The following is a 15902-nucleotide window of genomic DNA, read 5'->3' on the forward strand; positions in this document are numbered from 1 at the left end:
AAGACTTCTCAACTATCTGTGTCTGCTGAAATACAAGAGAGGGATCGTCAAAGGATCCACCCTTTACTTTGAAAGTAAAGAGACACAATAATAAGCATAAATGACAGAGGGCGTTGGTGGTATAGTGGTGAGCATAGCTGCCTTCCATGCAGTTGACCCGGGTTCGATTCCCGGCCAACGCAGTGCAAATACTTATGTATTCTGCAAGCAGGATATATTTTAGTTCAACATGTCACAAAATGGAAATATCATGAACAGATTAATCAGCCATATATATAGAAATTAAAAAATACGTAGGCAAACATCTCAATCGCCCCTTCTGCTATATTCATTGTCCTAATATATGATAAGTTTCATAAAGCAGAGTCGCCATTCACATGTGCTGGTAATAAATATGTTATTTTGGGCAGGCAATGAAAGGGCTGAGGCCCGACCAGACATTATACCTCCAGCATCTCTATGTTAAAAAGCATTTCTAGGCAATTTCTAGCCTCTGAAAAAAATATGCAAGACCCACCGATAAATCTGGCCAAAGTCCGTAACATTTTTGCATACTTGTGCTCTGACCTGAATGTAGCGCCACCTCGTAGCTGTCGAAGGTAACTGCAGCTCACAAAATGTTTTATCAGAAGGCAAGTTGAGAGGAATCCAAGAGGCAGATGTCCATGGAAAGAGCCTCTCACTGCAGCAGGAAGGTTGGATGCTTGAAATTTGCATAGTTTCCTGTCCAACGTCCCGAACGCTCCCAAACGCTCAAAAGCCTCACACCGGGCAAGCCCTCACCGGGTAGATCTCTGGCTCCCAGGTAAAGCCAAATCCTGAGCATGTTAGCGCTAGTATCACAGAGAGAGATATAGAGGGTTCAAGAGCTGCTGTCTTGATAAATGTTTGAAACGGCTAGTGCCTGAGAGTGTCTGGCTTTCAGTTATGACTGATTGTGAGAGGGGAAGATTAAGTTTTTCTGCACCCAGCATGCCTTGCGATATACTTAGGCAAATGAGGTGAGAGCCCGACCAATCCCACTCTACTCTGCTGAATGCTCCTTATTTGCATAAAGAGAGCACTTTCACAACGGAGCAGAGTGGCGCAGCGGAAGCGTGCTGGGCCCATAACCCAGAGGTCGATGGATCGAAACCATCCTCTGCTAATTTTGCTTGATTTTTCTTCCAAGGACCAAGCTGTCATTCCCAGGCTGCCAGCAAGTAAAAGCGCAAGCTTTTGCCAGCTATGTGAGAAAAGACTTCTCAACTATCTGTGTCTGCTGAAATACAAGAGAGGGATCGTAAAAGGATCCACCCTGTACTTTGAAAGTAAAGACACACAATAATAAGCATAAATGACTGGTGGGACCTTCAAACACTTTTCTGGGCATGCTTTGAATTTCATTCTTCCCTTTTAGTTGTGCTATTATCTATCTCCTGGGCATTTCCTGGAATGTTCTCTCTTTCTCTTCCCTGCTTTGCTTCCCATGCTGCATCTATATGTTCATATCTATTATTTGTACTACTGCTTTCCATTCTTCTCTTCCGCACAGCTTTGACCTTGGTTTCAATCCCAGTTCCTTACCCTCTGCTAAAAACTTTCTACTGCTTTTCATGTTGGTATCTAAACCAAATGCACCGTTGAAGCTGGTGCAAGATAGACATTGCACTCAGGGTCGTAATGTTTAGAACCGAGAGCATACAGATCATAGGGCGTTGGTGGTATAGTGGTGAGCATAGCTGCCTTCCAAGCAGTTGACCCGGGTTCGATTCCCGGCCAACGCAGTACAAATACTTATATATTCTGCAAGCTGGATATATTTTAATGCAATATGTCACAAAATGGAAATATCATGAACAGATTAATCAGCCAGATATAAAAAAATAAACAAATACGTAGGCAAACATCTCGATCGCCCCTTCTGCTATATTCATTGCCCTAATATATGATAAGTTCCATAAAGCAGAGTCACCACTCACATGTGCTGGTAATAAATATGTTACAGTGGGCAGACAATGAAAGGGCTGAGGCCCGACCAGACATTATAACTCCAGCATCTCTATGTTAAAAAGCATTTCTAGGCAATATCTAGCCTCTGAAAAAAATATGCAAGATCCACCGATAAATCTGGCAAAAGTCACTAACATTTTGGGCATACTTGTGCTCTCACCTGAATGTAGCGCCACCTTGTAGCCATCGGAGGTAACTGCAGCTCACAAAATGTTTCATAAGAGGGCAAGTTGAGAGGAATCCAAGAGGCAGATGTCCATAGAAAGAGCCTCTGACTACAGCAGGAAGGTTGGATGCTTCAAATTTGCATAGTTTCCTGTCCAACGTCCTCTCACGTCCCGAACGCCCACGTCACTCCACTGAATGCTCCTCATCTGCATAAAGAGAACACTTTCACAGAGGAGCAGAGTGGCGCAGCGGAAGCGTGCTGGGCCCAGAGGTCGATGGATAGAAACCATCCTCTGCTAAATTTGCTTTATTTTCCTTCCAAGGACCAAGCTGTCATTTCCACGCTGCCAGAAAGGAAAAGCGCAAGCTTGCGCCAGCTATGTGAGAAAAGACTTCTCAACTATCTGTGTCTGCTGAAATACAAGAGAGGGATCGTCAAAGGATCCACCCTTTACTTTGAAAGTAAAGAGACACAATAATAAGCATAAATGACAGAGGGCGTTGGTGGTATAGTGGTGAGCATAGCTGCCTTCCATGCAGTTGACCCGGGTTCGATTCCCGGCCAACGCAGTGCAAATACTTATGTATTCTGCAAGCAGGATATATTTTAGTTCAACATGTCACAAAATGGAAATATCATGAACAGATTAATCAGCCATATATATAGAAATTAAAAAATACGTAGGCAAACATCTCAATCGCCCCTTCTGCTATATTCATTGTCCTAATATATGATAAGTTTCATAAAGCAGAGTCGCCATTCACATGTGCTGGTAATAAATATGTTATTTTGGGCAGGCAATGAAAGGGCTGAGGCCCGACCAGACATTATACCTCCAGCATCTCTATGTTAAAAAGCATTTCTAGGCAATTTCTAGCCTCTGAAAAAAATATGCAAGACCCACCGATAAATCTGGCCAAAGTCCGTAACATTTTTGCATACTTGTGCTCTGACCTGAATGTAGCGCCACCTCGTAGCTGTCGAAGGTAACTGCAGCTCACAAAATGTTTTATCAGAAGGCAAGTTGAGAGGAATCCAAGAGGCAGATGTCCATGGAAAGAGCCTCTCACTGCAGCAGGAAGGTTGGATGCTTGAAATTTGCATAGTTTCCTGTCCAACGTCCCGAACGCTCCCAAACGTTCAAAAGCCTCACACCGGGCAAACCCTCACCGGGTAGATCTCTGGCTCCCAGGTAAAGCCAAATCCTGAGCATGTTAGCGCTAGTATCACAGAGAGAGATATAGAGGGTTCAAGAGCTGCTGTCTTGATAAATGTTTGAAACGGCTAGTGCCTGAGAGTGTCTGGCTTTCAGTTATGACTGATTGTGAGAGGGGAAGATTAAGTTTTTCTGCACCCAGCATGCCTTGCGATATACTTAGGCAAATGAGGTGAGAGCCCGACCAATCCCACTCTACTCTGCTGAATGCTCCTTATTTGCATAAAGAGAGCACTTTCACAACGGAGCAGAGTGGCGCAGCGGAAGCGTGCTGGGCCCATAACCCAGAGGTCGATGGATCGAAACCATCCTCTGCTAATTTTGCTTGATTTTTCTTCCAAGGACCAAGCTGTCATTCCCAGGCTGCCAGCAAGTAAAAGCGCAAGCTTTTGCCAGCTATGTGAGAAAAGACTTCTCAACTATCTGTGTCTGCTGAAATACAAGAGAGGGATCGTAAAAGGATCCACCCTGTACTTTGAAAGTAAAGACACACAATAATAAGCATAAATGACTGGTGGGACCTTCAAACACTTTTCTGGGCATGCTTTGAATTTCATTCTTCCCTTTTAGTTGTGCTATTATCTATCTCCTGGGCATTTCCTGGAATGTTCTCTCTTTCTCTTCCCTGCTTTGCTTCCCATGCTGCATCTATATGTTCATATCTATTATTTGTACTACTGCTTTCCATTCTTCTCTTCCGCACAGCTTTGACCTTGGTTTCAATCCCAGTTCCTTACCCTCTGCTAAAAACTTTCTACTGCTTTTCATGTTGGTATCTAAACCAAATGCACCGTTGAAGCTGGTGCAAGATAGACATTGCACTCAGGGTCGTAATGTTTAGAACCGAGAGCATACAGATCATAGGGCGTTGGTGGTATAGTGGTGAGCATAGCTGCCTTCCAAGCAGTTGACCCGGGTTCGATTCCCGGCCAACGCAGTACAAATACTTATATATTCTGCAAGCTGGATATATTTTAATGCAATATGTCACAAAATGGAAATATCATGAACAGATTAATCAGCCAGATATAAAAAAATAAACAAATACGTAGGCAAACATCTCGATCGCCCCTTCTGCTATATTCATTGCCCTAATATATGATAAGTTCCATAAAGCAGAGTCACCACTCACATGTGCTGGTAATAAATATGTTACAGTGGGCAGACAATGAAAGGGCTGAGGCCCGACCAGACATTATAACTCCAGCATCTCTATGTTAAAAAGCATTTCTAGGCAATATCTAGCCTCTGAAAAAAATATGCAAGATCCACCGATAAATCTGGCAAAAGTCACTAACATTTTGGGCATACTTGTGCTCTCACCTGAATGTAGCGCCACCTTGTAGCCATCGGAGGTAACTGCAGCTCACAAAATGTTTCATAAGAGGGCAAGTTGAGAGGAATCCAAGAGGCAGATGTCCATAGAAAGAGCCTCTGACTACAGCAGGAAGGTTGGATGCTTCAAATTTGCATAGTTTCCTGTCCAACGTCCTCTCACGTCCCGAACGCCCACGTCACTCCACTGAATGCTCCTCATCTGCATAAAGAGAACACTTTCACAGAGGAGCAGAGTGGCGCAGCGGAAGCGTGCTGGGCCCATAACCCAGAGGTCGATGGATCGAAACCATCCTCTGCTAAATTTGCTTTATTTTCCTTCCAAGGACCAAGCTGTCATTTCCACGCTGCCAGAAAGGAAAAGCGCAAGCTTGCGCCAGCTATGTGAGAAAAGACTTCTCAACTATCTGTGTCTGCTGAAATACAAGAGAGGGATCGTCAAAGGATCCACCCTTTACTTTGAAAGTAAAGAGACACAATAATAAGCATAAATGACAGAGGGCGTTGGTGGTATAGTGGTGAGCATAGCTGCCTTCCAATCAGTTGACCCGGGTTCGATTCCCGGCCAACGCAGTGCAAATACTTATGTATTCTGCAAGCAGGATATATTTTAGTTCAACATGTCACAAAATGGAAATATCATGAACAGATTAATCAGCCATATATATAGAAATTAAAAAATACGTAGGCAAACATCTCAATCGCCCCTTCTGCTATATTCATTGTCCTAATATATGATAAGTTTCATAAAGCAGAGTCGCCATTCACATGTGCTGGTAATAAATATGTTATTTTGGGCAGGCAATGAAAGGGCTGAGGCCCGACCAGACATTATACCTCCAGCATCTCTATGTTAAAAAGCATTTCTAGGCAATTTCTAGCCTTTGAAAAAAATATGCAAGACCCACCGATAAATCTGGCCAAAGTCCGTAACATTTTTGCATACTTGTGCTCTGACCTGAATGTAGCGCCACCTCGTAGCTGTCGAAGGTAACTGCAGCTCACAAAATGTTTTATCAGAAGGCAAGTTGAGAGGAATCCAAGAGGCAGATGTCCATGGAAAGAGCCTCTCACTGCAGCAGGAAGGATGGATGCTTGAAATTTGCATAGTTTCCTGTCCAACGTCCACAACGCTCCCAAACGCTCAAAAGCCTCACACCGGGCAAGCCCTCAATGGGTAGATCTCTGGCTCCCAGGTAAAGCCAAATCCTGAGCATGTTAGCGCTAGTATCACAGAGAGAGATATAGAGGGTTCAAGAGCTGCTGTCTTGATAAATGTTTGAAACGGCTAGTGCCTGAGAGTGTCTGGCTTTCAGTTATGACTGATTGTGAGAGGGGAAGATTAAGTTTTTCTGCACCCAGCATGCCTTGCGATATACTTAGGCAAATGAGGTGAGAGCCCGACCAATCCCACTCTACTCTGCTGAATGCTCCTTATTTGCATAAAGAGAACACTTTCACAACGGAGCAGAGTGGCGCAGCGGAAGCGTGCTGGGCCCATAACCCAGAGGTCGATGGATCGAAACCATCCTCTGCTAATTTTGCTTGATTTTTTTTCCAAGGACCAAGCTGTCATTCCCAGGCTGCCAGCAAGTAAAAGCGCAAGCTTTTGCCAGCTATGTGAGAAAAGACTTCTCAACTATCTGTGTCTGCTGAAATACAAGAGAGGGATCGTAAAAGGATCCACCCTGTACTTTGAAAGTAAAGACACACAATAATAAGCATAAATGACTGGTGGGACCTTCAAACACTTTTCTGGGCATGCTTTGAATTTCATTCTTCCCTTTTAGTTGTGCTATTATCTATCTCCTGGGCATTTCCTGGAATGTTCTCTCTTTCTCTTCCCTGCTTTGCTTCCCATGCTGCATCTATATGTTCATATCTATTATTTGTACTACTGCTTTCCATTCTTCTCTTCCGCACAGCTTTGACCTTGGTTTCAATCCCAGTTCCTTACCCTCTGCTAAAAACTTTCTACTGCTTTTCATGTTGGTATCTAAACCAAATGCACCGTTGAAGCTGGTGCAAGATAGACATTGCACTCAGGGTCGTAATGTTTAGAACCGAGAGCATACAGATCATAGGGCGTTGGTGGTATAGTGGTGAGCATAGCTGCCTTCCAAGCAGTTGACCCGGGTTCGATTCCCGGCCAACGCAGTACAAATACTTATATATTCTGCAAGCTGGATATATTTTAATGCAATATGTCACAAAATGGAAATATCATGAACAGATTAATCAGCCAGATATAAAAAAATAAACAAATACGTAGGCAAACATCTCGATCGCCCCTTCTGCTATATTCATTGCCCTAATATATGATAAGTTCCATAAAGCAGAGTCACCACTCACATGTGCTGGTAATAAATATGTTACAGTGGGCAGACAATGAAAGGGCTGAGGCCCGACCAGACATTATAACTCCAGCATCTCTATGTTAAAAAGCATTTCTAGGCAATATCTAGCCTCTGAAAAAAATATGCAAGATCCACCGATAAATCTGGCAAAAGTCACTAACATTTTGGGCATACTTGTGCTCTCACCTGAATGTAGCGCCACCTTGTAGCCATCGGAGGTAACTGCAGCTCACAAAATGTTTCATAAGAGGGCAAGTTGAGAGGAATCCAAGAGGCAGATGTCCATAGAAAGAGCCTCTGACTACAGCAGGAAGGTTGGATGCTTCAAATTTGCATAGTTTCCTGTCCAACGTCCTCTCACGTCCCGAACGCCCACGTCACTCCACTGAATGCTCCTCATCTGCATAAAGAGAACACTTTCACAGAGGAGCAGAGTGGCGCAGCGGAAGCGTGCTGGGCCCATAACCCAGAGGTCGATGGATCGAAACCATCCTCTGCTAAATTTGCTTTATTTTCCTTCCAAGGACCAAGCTGTCATTTCCACGCTGCCAGAAAGGAAAAGCGCAAGCTTGCGCCAGCTATGTGAGAAAAGACTTCTCAACTATCTGTGTCTGCTGAAATACAAGAGAGGGATCGTCAAAGGATCCACCCTTTACTTTGAAAGTAAAGAGACACAATAATAAGCATAAATGACAGAGGGCGTTGGTGGTATAGTGGTGAGCATAGCTGCCTTCCATGCAGTTGACCCGGGTTCGATTCCCGGCCAACGCAGTGCAAATACTTATGTATTCTGCAAGCAGGATATATTTTAGTTCAACATGTCACAAAATGGAAATATCATGAACAGATTAATCAGCCATATATATAGAAATTAAAAAATACGTAGGCAAACATCTCAATCGCCCCTTCTGCTATATTCATTGTCCTAATATATGATAAGTTTCATAAAGCAGAGTCGCCATTCACATGTGCTGGTAATAAATATGTTATTTTGGGCAGGCAATGAAAGGGCTGAGGCCCGACCAGACATTATACCTCCAGCATCTCTATGTTAAAAAGCATTTCTAGGCAATTTCTAGCCTCTGAAAAAAATATGCAAGACCCACCGATAAATCTGGCCAAAGTCCGTAACATTTTTGCATACTTGTGCTCTGACCTGAATGTAGCGCCACCTCGTAGCTGTCGAAGGTAACTGCAGCTCACAAAATGTTTTATCAGAAGGCAAGTTGAGAGGAATCCAAGAGGCAGATGTCCATGGAAAGAGCCTCTCACTGCAGCAGGAAGGTTGGATGCTTGAAATTTGCATAGTTTCCTGTCCAACGTCCACAACGCTCCCAAACGCTCAAAAGCCTCACACCGGGCAAGCCCTCAATGGGTAGATCTCTGGCTCCCAGGTAAAGCCAAATCCTGAGCATGTTAGCGCTAGTATCACAGAGAGAGATATAGAGGGTTCAAGAGCTGCTGTCTTGATAAATGTTTGAAACGGCTAGTGCCTGAGAGTGTCTGGCTTTCAGTTATGACTGATTGTGAGAGGGGAAGATTACGTTTTTCTGCACCCAGCATGCCTTGCGATATACTTAGGCAAATGAGGTGAGAGCCCGACCAATCCCACTCTACTCTGCTGAATGCTCCTTATTTGCATAAAGAGAACACTTTCACAACGGAGCAGAGTGGCGCAGCGGAAGCGTGCTGGGCCCATAACCCAGAGGTCGATGGATCGAAACCATCCTCTGCTAATTTTGCTTGATTTTTCTTCCAAGGACCAAGCTGTCATTCCCAGGCTGCCAGCAAGTAAAAGCGCAAGCTTTTGCCAGCTATGTGAGAAAAGACTTCTCAACTATCTGTGTCTGCTGAAATACAAGAGAGGGATCGTAAAAGGATCCACCCTGTACTTTGAAAGTAAAGACACACAATAATAAGCATAAATGACTGGTGGGACCTTCAAACACTTTTCTGGGCATGCTTTGAATTTCATTCTTCCCTTTTAGTTGTGCTATTATCTATCTCCTGGGCATTTCCTGGAATGTTCTCTCTTTCTCTTCCCTGCTTTGCTTCCCATGCTGCATCTATATGTTCATATCTATTATTTGTACTACTGCTTTCCATTCTTCTCTTCCGCACAGCTTTGACCTTGGTTTCAATCCCAGTTCCTTACCCTCTGCTAAAAACTTTCTACTGCTTTTCATGTTGGTATCTAAACCAAATGCACCGTTGAAGCTGGTGCAAGATAGACATTGCACTCAGGGTCGTAATGTTTAGAACCGAGAGCATACAGATCATAGGGCGTTGGTGGTATAGTGGTGAGCATAGCTGCCTTCCAAGCAGTTGACCCGGGTTCGCTTCCCGGCCAACGCAGTACAAATACTTATATATTCTGCAAGCTGGATATATTTTAATGCAATATGTCACAAAATGGAAATATCATGAACAGATTAATCAGCCAGATATAAAAAAATAAACAAATACGTAGGCAAACATCTCGATCGCCCCTTCTGCTATATTCATTGCCCTAATATATGATAAGTTCCATAAAGCAGAGTCACCACTCACATGTGCTGGTAATAAATATGTTACAGTGGGCAGACAATGAAAGGGCTGAGGCCCGACCAGACATTATAACTCCAGCATCTCTATGTTAAAAAGCATTTCTAGGCAATATCTAGCCTCTGAAAAAAATATGCAAGATCCACCGATAAATCTGGCAAAAGTCACTAACATTTTGGGCATACTTGTGCTCTCACCTGAATGTAGCGCCACCTTGTAGCCATCGGAGGTAACTGCAGCTCACAAAATGTTTCATAAGAGGGCAAGTTGAGAGGAATCCAAGAGGCAGATGTCCATAGAAAGAGCCTCTGACTACAGCAGGAAGGTTGGATGCTTCAAATTTGCATAGTTTCCTGTCCAACGTCCTCTCACGTCCCGAACGCCCACGTCACTCCACTGAATGCTCCTCATCCGCATAAAGAGAACACTTTCACAGAGGAGCAGAGTGGCGCAGCGGAAGCGTGCTGGGCCCATAACCCAGAGGTCGATGGATCGAAACCATCCTCTGCTAAATTTGCTTTATTTTCCTTCCAAGGACCAAGCTGTCATTTCCACGCTGCCAGAAAGGAAAAGCGCAAGCTTGCGCCAGCTATGTGAGAAAAGACTTCTCAACTATCTGTGTCTGCTGAAATACAAGAGAGGGATCGTCAAAGGATCCACCCTTTACTTTGAAAGTAAAGAGACACAATAATAAGCACAAATGACAGAGGGCGTTGGTGGTATAGTGTTGAGCATAGCTGCCTTCCATGCAGTTGACCCGGGTTCGATTCCCGGCCAACGCAGTGCAAATACTTATGTATTCTGCAAGCAGGATATATTTTAGTTCAACATGTCACAAAATGGAAATATCATGAACAGATTAATCAGCCATATATATAGAAATTAAAAAATACGTAGGCAAACATCTCAATCGCCCCTTCTGCTATATTCATTGTCCTAATATATGATAAGTTTCATAAAGCAGAGTCGCCATTCACATGTGCTGGTAATAAATATGTTATTTTGGGCAGGCAATGAAAGGGCTGAGGCCCGACCAGACATTATACCTCCAGCATCTCTATGTTAAAAAGCATTTCTAGGCAATTTCTAGCCTCTGAAAAAAATATGCAAGACCCACCGATAAATCTGGCCAAAGTCCGTAACATTTTTGCATACTTGTGCTCTGACCTGAATGTAGCGCCACCTCGTAGCTGTCGAAGGTAACTGCAGCTCACAAAATGTTTTATCAGAAGGCAAGTTGAGAGGAATCCAAGAGGCAGATGTCCATGGAAAGAGCCTCTCACTGCAGCAGGAAGGTTGGATGCTTGAAATTTGCATAGTTTCCTGTCCAACGTCCCGAACGCTCCCAAACGCTCAAAAGCCTCGCCCTCACCGGGTAGATCTCTGGCTCCCAGGTAAAGCCAAATCCTGAGCATGTTAGCGCTAGTATCACAGAGAGAGATATAGAGGGTTCAAGAGCTGCTGTCTTGATAAATGTTTGAAACGGCTAGTGCCTGAGAGTGTCTGGCTTTCAGTTATGACTGATTGTGAGAGGGGAAGATTAAGTTTTTCTGCACCCAGCATGCCTTGCGATATACTTAGGCAAATGAGGTGAGAGCCCGACCAATCCCACTCTACTCTGCTGAATGCTCCTTATTTGCATAAAGAGAGCACTTTCACAACGGAGCAGAGTGGCGCAGCGGAAGCGTGCTGGGCCCATAACCCAGAGGTCGATGGATCGAAACCATCCTCTGCTAATTTTGCTTGATTTTTCTTCCAAGGACCAAGCTGTCATTCCCAGGCTGCCAGCAAGTAAAAGCGCAAGCTTTTGCCAGCTATGTGAGAAAAGACTTCTCAACTATCTGTGTCTGCTGAAATACAAGAGAGGGATCGTAAAAGGATCCACCCTGTACTTTGAAAGTAAAGACACACAATAATAAGCATAAATGACTGGTGGGACCTTCAAACACTTTTCTGGGCATGCTTTGAATTTCATTCTTCCCTTTTAGTTGTGCTATTATCTATCTCCTGGGCATTTCCTGGAATGTTCTCTCTTTCTCTTCCCTGCTTTGCTTCCCATGCTGCATCTATATGTTCATATCTATTATTTGTACTACTGCTTTCCATTCTTCTCTTCCGCACAGCTTTGACCTTGGTTTCAATCCCAGTTCCTTACCCTCTGCTAAAAACTTTCTACTGCTTTTCATGTTGGTATCTAAACCAAATGCACCGTTGAAGCTGGTGCAAGATAGACATTGCACTCAGGGTCGTAATGTTTAGAACCGAGAGCATACAGATCATAGGGCGTTGGTGGTATAGTGGTGAGCATATCTGCCTTCCAAGCAGTTGACCCGGGTTCGATTCCCGGCCAACGCAGTACAAATACTTATATATTCTGCAAGCTGGATATATTTTAATGCAATATGTCACAAAATGGAAATATCATGAACAGATTAATCAGCCAGATATAAAAAAATAAACAAATACGTAGGCAAACATCTCGATCGCCCCTTCTGCTATATTCATTGCCCTAATATATGATAAGTTCCATAAAGCAGAGTCACCACTCACATGTGCTGGTAATAAATATGTTACAGTGGGCAGACAATGAAAGGGCTGAGGCCCGACCAGACATTATAACTCCAGCATCTCTATGTTAAAAAGCATTTCTAGGCAATATCTAGCCTCTGAAAAAAATATGCAAGATCCACCGATAAATCTGGCAAAAGTCACTAACATTTTGGGCATACTTGTGCTCTCACCTGAATGTAGCGCCACCTTGTAGCCATCGGAGGTAACTGCAGCTCACAAAATGTTTCATAAGAGGGCAAGTTGAGAGGAATCCAAGAGGCAGATGTCCATAGAAAGAGCCTCTGACTACAGCAGGAAGGTTGGATGCTTCAAATTTGCATAGTTTTCTGTCCAACGTCCTCTCACGTCCCGAACGCCCACGTCACTCCACTGAATGCTCCTCATCTGCATAAAGAGAACACTTTCACAGAGGAGCAGAGTGGCGCAGCGGAAGCGTGCTGGGCCCATAACCCAGAGGTCGATGGATCGAAACCATCCTCTGCTAAATTTGCTTTATTTTCCTTCCAAGGACCAAGCTGTCATTTCCACGCTGCCAGAAAGGAAAAGCGCAAGCTTGCGCCAGCTATGTGAGAAAAGACTTCTCAACTATCTGTGTCTGCTGAAATACAAGAGAGGGATCGTCAAAGGATCCACCCTTTACTTTGAAAGTAAAGAGACACAATAATAAGCATAAATGACAGAGGGCGTTGGTGGTATAGTGGTGAGCATAGCTGCCTTCCATGCAGTTGACCCGGGTTCGATTCCCGGCCAACGCAGTGCAAATACTTATGTATTCTGCAAGCAGGATATATTTTAGTTCAACATGTCACAAAATGGAAATATCATGAACAGATTAATCAGCCATATATATAGAAATTAAAAAATACGTAGGCAAACATCTCAATCGCCCCTTCTGCTATATTCATTGTCCTAATATATGATAAGTTTCATAAAGCAGAGTCGCCATTCACATGTGCTGGTAATAAATATGTTATTTTGGGCAGGCAATGAAAGGGCTGAGGCCCGACTAGACATTATACCTCCAGCATCTCTATGTTAAAAAGCATTTCTAGGCAATTTCTAGCCTCTGAAAAAAATATGCAAGACCCACCGATAAATCTGGCCAAAGTCCGTAACATTTTTGCATACTTGTGCTCTGACCTGAATGTAGCGCCACCTCGTAGCTGTCGAAGGTAACTGCAGCTCACAAAATGTTTTATCAGAAGGCAAGTTGAGAGGAATCCAAGAGGCAGATGTCCATGGAAAGAGCCTCTCACTGCAGCAGGAAGGTTGGATGCTTGAAATTTGCATAGTTTCCTGTCCAACGTCCCGAACGCTCCCAAACGCTCAAAAGCCTCACACCGGGCAAGCCCTCACCGGGTAGATCTCTGGCTCCCAGGTAAAGCCAAATCCTGAGCATGTTAGCGCTAGTATCACAGAGAGAGATATAGAGGGTTCAAGAGCTGCTGTCTTGATAAATGTTTGAAACGGCTAGTGCCTGAGAGTGTCTGGCTTTCAGTTATGACTGATTGTGAGAGGGGAAGATTAAGTTTTTCTGCACCCAGCATGCCTTGCGATATACTTAGGCAAATGAGGTGAGAGCCCGACCAATCCCACTCTACTCTGCTGAATGCTCCTTATTTGCATAAAGAGAGCACTTTCACAACGGAGCAGAGTGGCGCAGCGGAAGCGTGCTGGGCCCATAACCCAGAGGTCGATGGATCGAAACCATCCTCTGCTAATTTTGCTTGATTTTTCTTCCAAGGACCAAGCTGTCATTCCCAGGCTGCCAGCAAGTAAAAGCGCAAGCTTTTGCCAGCTATGTGAGAAAAGACTTCTCAACTATCTGTGTCTGCTGAAATACAAGAGAGGGATCGTAAAAGGATCCACCCTGTACTTTGAAAGTAAAGACACACAATAATAAGCATAAATGACTGGTGGGACCTTCAAACACTTTTCTGGGCATGCTTTGAATTTCATTCTTCCCTTTTAGTTGTGCTATTATCTATCTCCTGGGCATTTCCTGGAATGTTCTCTCTTTCTCTTCCCTGCTTTGCTTCCCATGCTGCATCTATATGTTCATATCTATTATTTGTACTACTGCTTTCCATTCTTCTCTTCCGCACAGCTTTGACCTTGGTTTCAATCCCAGTTCCTTACCCTCTGCTAAAAACTTTCTACTGCTTTTCATGTTGGTATCTAAACCAAATGCACCGTTGAAGCTGGTGCAAGATAGACATTGCACTCAGGGTCGTAATGTTTAGAACCGAGAGCATACAGATCATAGGGCGTTGGTGGTATAGTGGTGAGCATAGCTGCCTTCCAAGCAGTTGACCCGGGTTCGATTCCCGGCCAACGCAGTACAAATACTTATATATTCTGCAAGCTGGATATATTTTAATGCAATATGTCACAAAATGGAAATATCATGAACAGATTAATCAGCCAGATATAAAAAAATAAACAAATACGTAGGCAAACATCTCGATCGCCCCTTCTGCTATATTCATTGCCCTAATATATGATAAGTTCCATAAAGCAGAGTCACCACTCACATGTGCTGGTAATAAATATGTTACAGTGGGCAGACAATGAAAGGGCTGAGGCCCGACCAGACATTATAACTCCAGCATCTCTATGTTAAAAAGCATTTCTAGGCAATATCTAGCCTCTGAAAAAAATATGCAAGATCCACCGATAAATCTGGCAAAAGTCACTAACATTTTGGGCATACTTGTGCTCTCACCTGAATGTAGCGCCACCTTGTAGCCATCGGAGGTAACTGCAGCTCACAAAATGTTTCATAAGAGGGCAAGTTGAGAGGAATCCAAGAGGCAGATGTCCATAGAAAGAGCCTCTGACTACAGCAGGAAGGTTGGATGCTTCAAATTTGCATAGTTTCCTGTCCAACGTCCTCTCACGTCCCGAACGCCCACGTCACTCCACTGAATGCTCCTCATCTGCATAAAGAGAACACTTTCACAGAGGAGCAGAGTGGCGCAGCGGAAGCGTGCTGGGCCCAGAGGTCGATGGATAGAAACCATCCTCTGCTAAATTTGCTTTATTTTCCTTCCAAGGACCAAGCTGTCATTTCCACGCTGCCAGAAAGGAAAAGCGCAAGCTTGCGCCAGCTATGTGAGAAAAGACTTCTCAACTATCTGTGTCTGCTGAAATACAAGAGAGGGATCGTCAAAGGATCCACCCTTTACTTTGAAAGTAAAGAGACACAATAATAAGCATAAATGACAGAGGGCGTTGGTGGTATAGTGGTGAGCATAGCTGCCTTCCATGCAGTTGACCCGGGTTCGATTCCCGGCCAACGCAGTGCAAATACTTATGTATTCTGCAAGCAGGATATATTTTAGTTCAACATGTCACAAAATGGAAATATCATGAACAGATTAATCAGCCATATATATAGAAATTAAAAAATACGTAGGCAAACATCTCAATCGCCCCTTCTGCTATATTCATTGTCCTAATATATGATAAGTTTCATAAAGCAGAGTCGCCATTCACATGTGCTGGTAATAAATATGTTATTTTGGGCAGGCAATGAAAGGGCTGAGGCCCGACCAGACATTATACCTCCAGCATCTCTATGTTAAAAAGCATTTCTAGGCAATTTCTAGCCTCTGAAAAAAATATGCAAGACCCACCGATAAATCTGGCCAAAGTCCGTAACATTTTTGCATACTTGTGCTCTGACCTGAATGTAGCGCCACCTCGTAGCTGTCGA

General features: G+C 43.8%; 12 non-coding genes across 12 annotated transcripts; all 12 read left to right on the forward strand.

The window, feature by feature from the left end:
* The first annotated feature begins 110 nt into the window (after positions 1–110).
* Positions 111–182, forward strand: TRNAG-UCC (transfer RNA glycine (anticodon UCC)). Its single transcript has one exon. It is a non-coding gene; the product is annotated as a tRNA-Gly (tRNA).
* Positions 183–1694: 1512 nt separating this feature from the next.
* Positions 1695–1766, forward strand: TRNAG-UCC (transfer RNA glycine (anticodon UCC)). The gene has a single exon. It is a non-coding gene; the product is annotated as a tRNA-Gly (tRNA).
* An 892-nt stretch (positions 1767–2658) lies between these two features.
* TRNAG-UCC (transfer RNA glycine (anticodon UCC)) lies at positions 2659–2730 on the forward strand. The gene has a single exon. It is a non-coding gene; the product is annotated as a tRNA-Gly (tRNA).
* A 1512-nt stretch (positions 2731–4242) lies between these two features.
* TRNAG-UCC (transfer RNA glycine (anticodon UCC)) lies at positions 4243–4314 on the forward strand. The gene has a single exon. It is a non-coding gene; the product is annotated as a tRNA-Gly (tRNA).
* Positions 4315–5213: 899 nt separating this feature from the next.
* Positions 5214–5285, forward strand: TRNAG-UCC (transfer RNA glycine (anticodon UCC)). Its single transcript has one exon. It is a non-coding gene; the product is annotated as a tRNA-Gly (tRNA).
* A 1512-nt stretch (positions 5286–6797) lies between these two features.
* On the forward strand, positions 6798–6869 carry TRNAG-UCC (transfer RNA glycine (anticodon UCC)). Its single transcript has one exon. It is a non-coding gene; the product is annotated as a tRNA-Gly (tRNA).
* An 899-nt stretch (positions 6870–7768) lies between these two features.
* Positions 7769–7840, forward strand: TRNAG-UCC (transfer RNA glycine (anticodon UCC)). The gene has a single exon. It is a non-coding gene; the product is annotated as a tRNA-Gly (tRNA).
* Positions 7841–9352: 1512 nt separating this feature from the next.
* On the forward strand, positions 9353–9424 carry TRNAG-UCC (transfer RNA glycine (anticodon UCC)). Its single transcript has one exon. It is a non-coding gene; the product is annotated as a tRNA-Gly (tRNA).
* Positions 9425–11896: 2472 nt separating this feature from the next.
* Positions 11897–11968, forward strand: TRNAG-UCC (transfer RNA glycine (anticodon UCC)). Its single transcript has one exon. It is a non-coding gene; the product is annotated as a tRNA-Gly (tRNA).
* An 899-nt stretch (positions 11969–12867) lies between these two features.
* TRNAG-UCC (transfer RNA glycine (anticodon UCC)) lies at positions 12868–12939 on the forward strand. Its single transcript has one exon. It is a non-coding gene; the product is annotated as a tRNA-Gly (tRNA).
* A 1512-nt stretch (positions 12940–14451) lies between these two features.
* On the forward strand, positions 14452–14523 carry TRNAG-UCC (transfer RNA glycine (anticodon UCC)). Its single transcript has one exon. It is a non-coding gene; the product is annotated as a tRNA-Gly (tRNA).
* Positions 14524–15415: 892 nt separating this feature from the next.
* On the forward strand, positions 15416–15487 carry TRNAG-UCC (transfer RNA glycine (anticodon UCC)). Its single transcript has one exon. It is a non-coding gene; the product is annotated as a tRNA-Gly (tRNA).
* Positions 15488–15902: the final 415 nt, after the last annotated feature.

Source organism: Lissotriton helveticus, chromosome 11 (genome assembly GCF_964261635.1).
Source record: "Lissotriton helveticus chromosome 11, aLisHel1.1, whole genome shotgun sequence".
Taxonomy (NCBI): domain Eukaryota; kingdom Metazoa; phylum Chordata; class Amphibia; order Caudata; family Salamandridae; genus Lissotriton; species Lissotriton helveticus.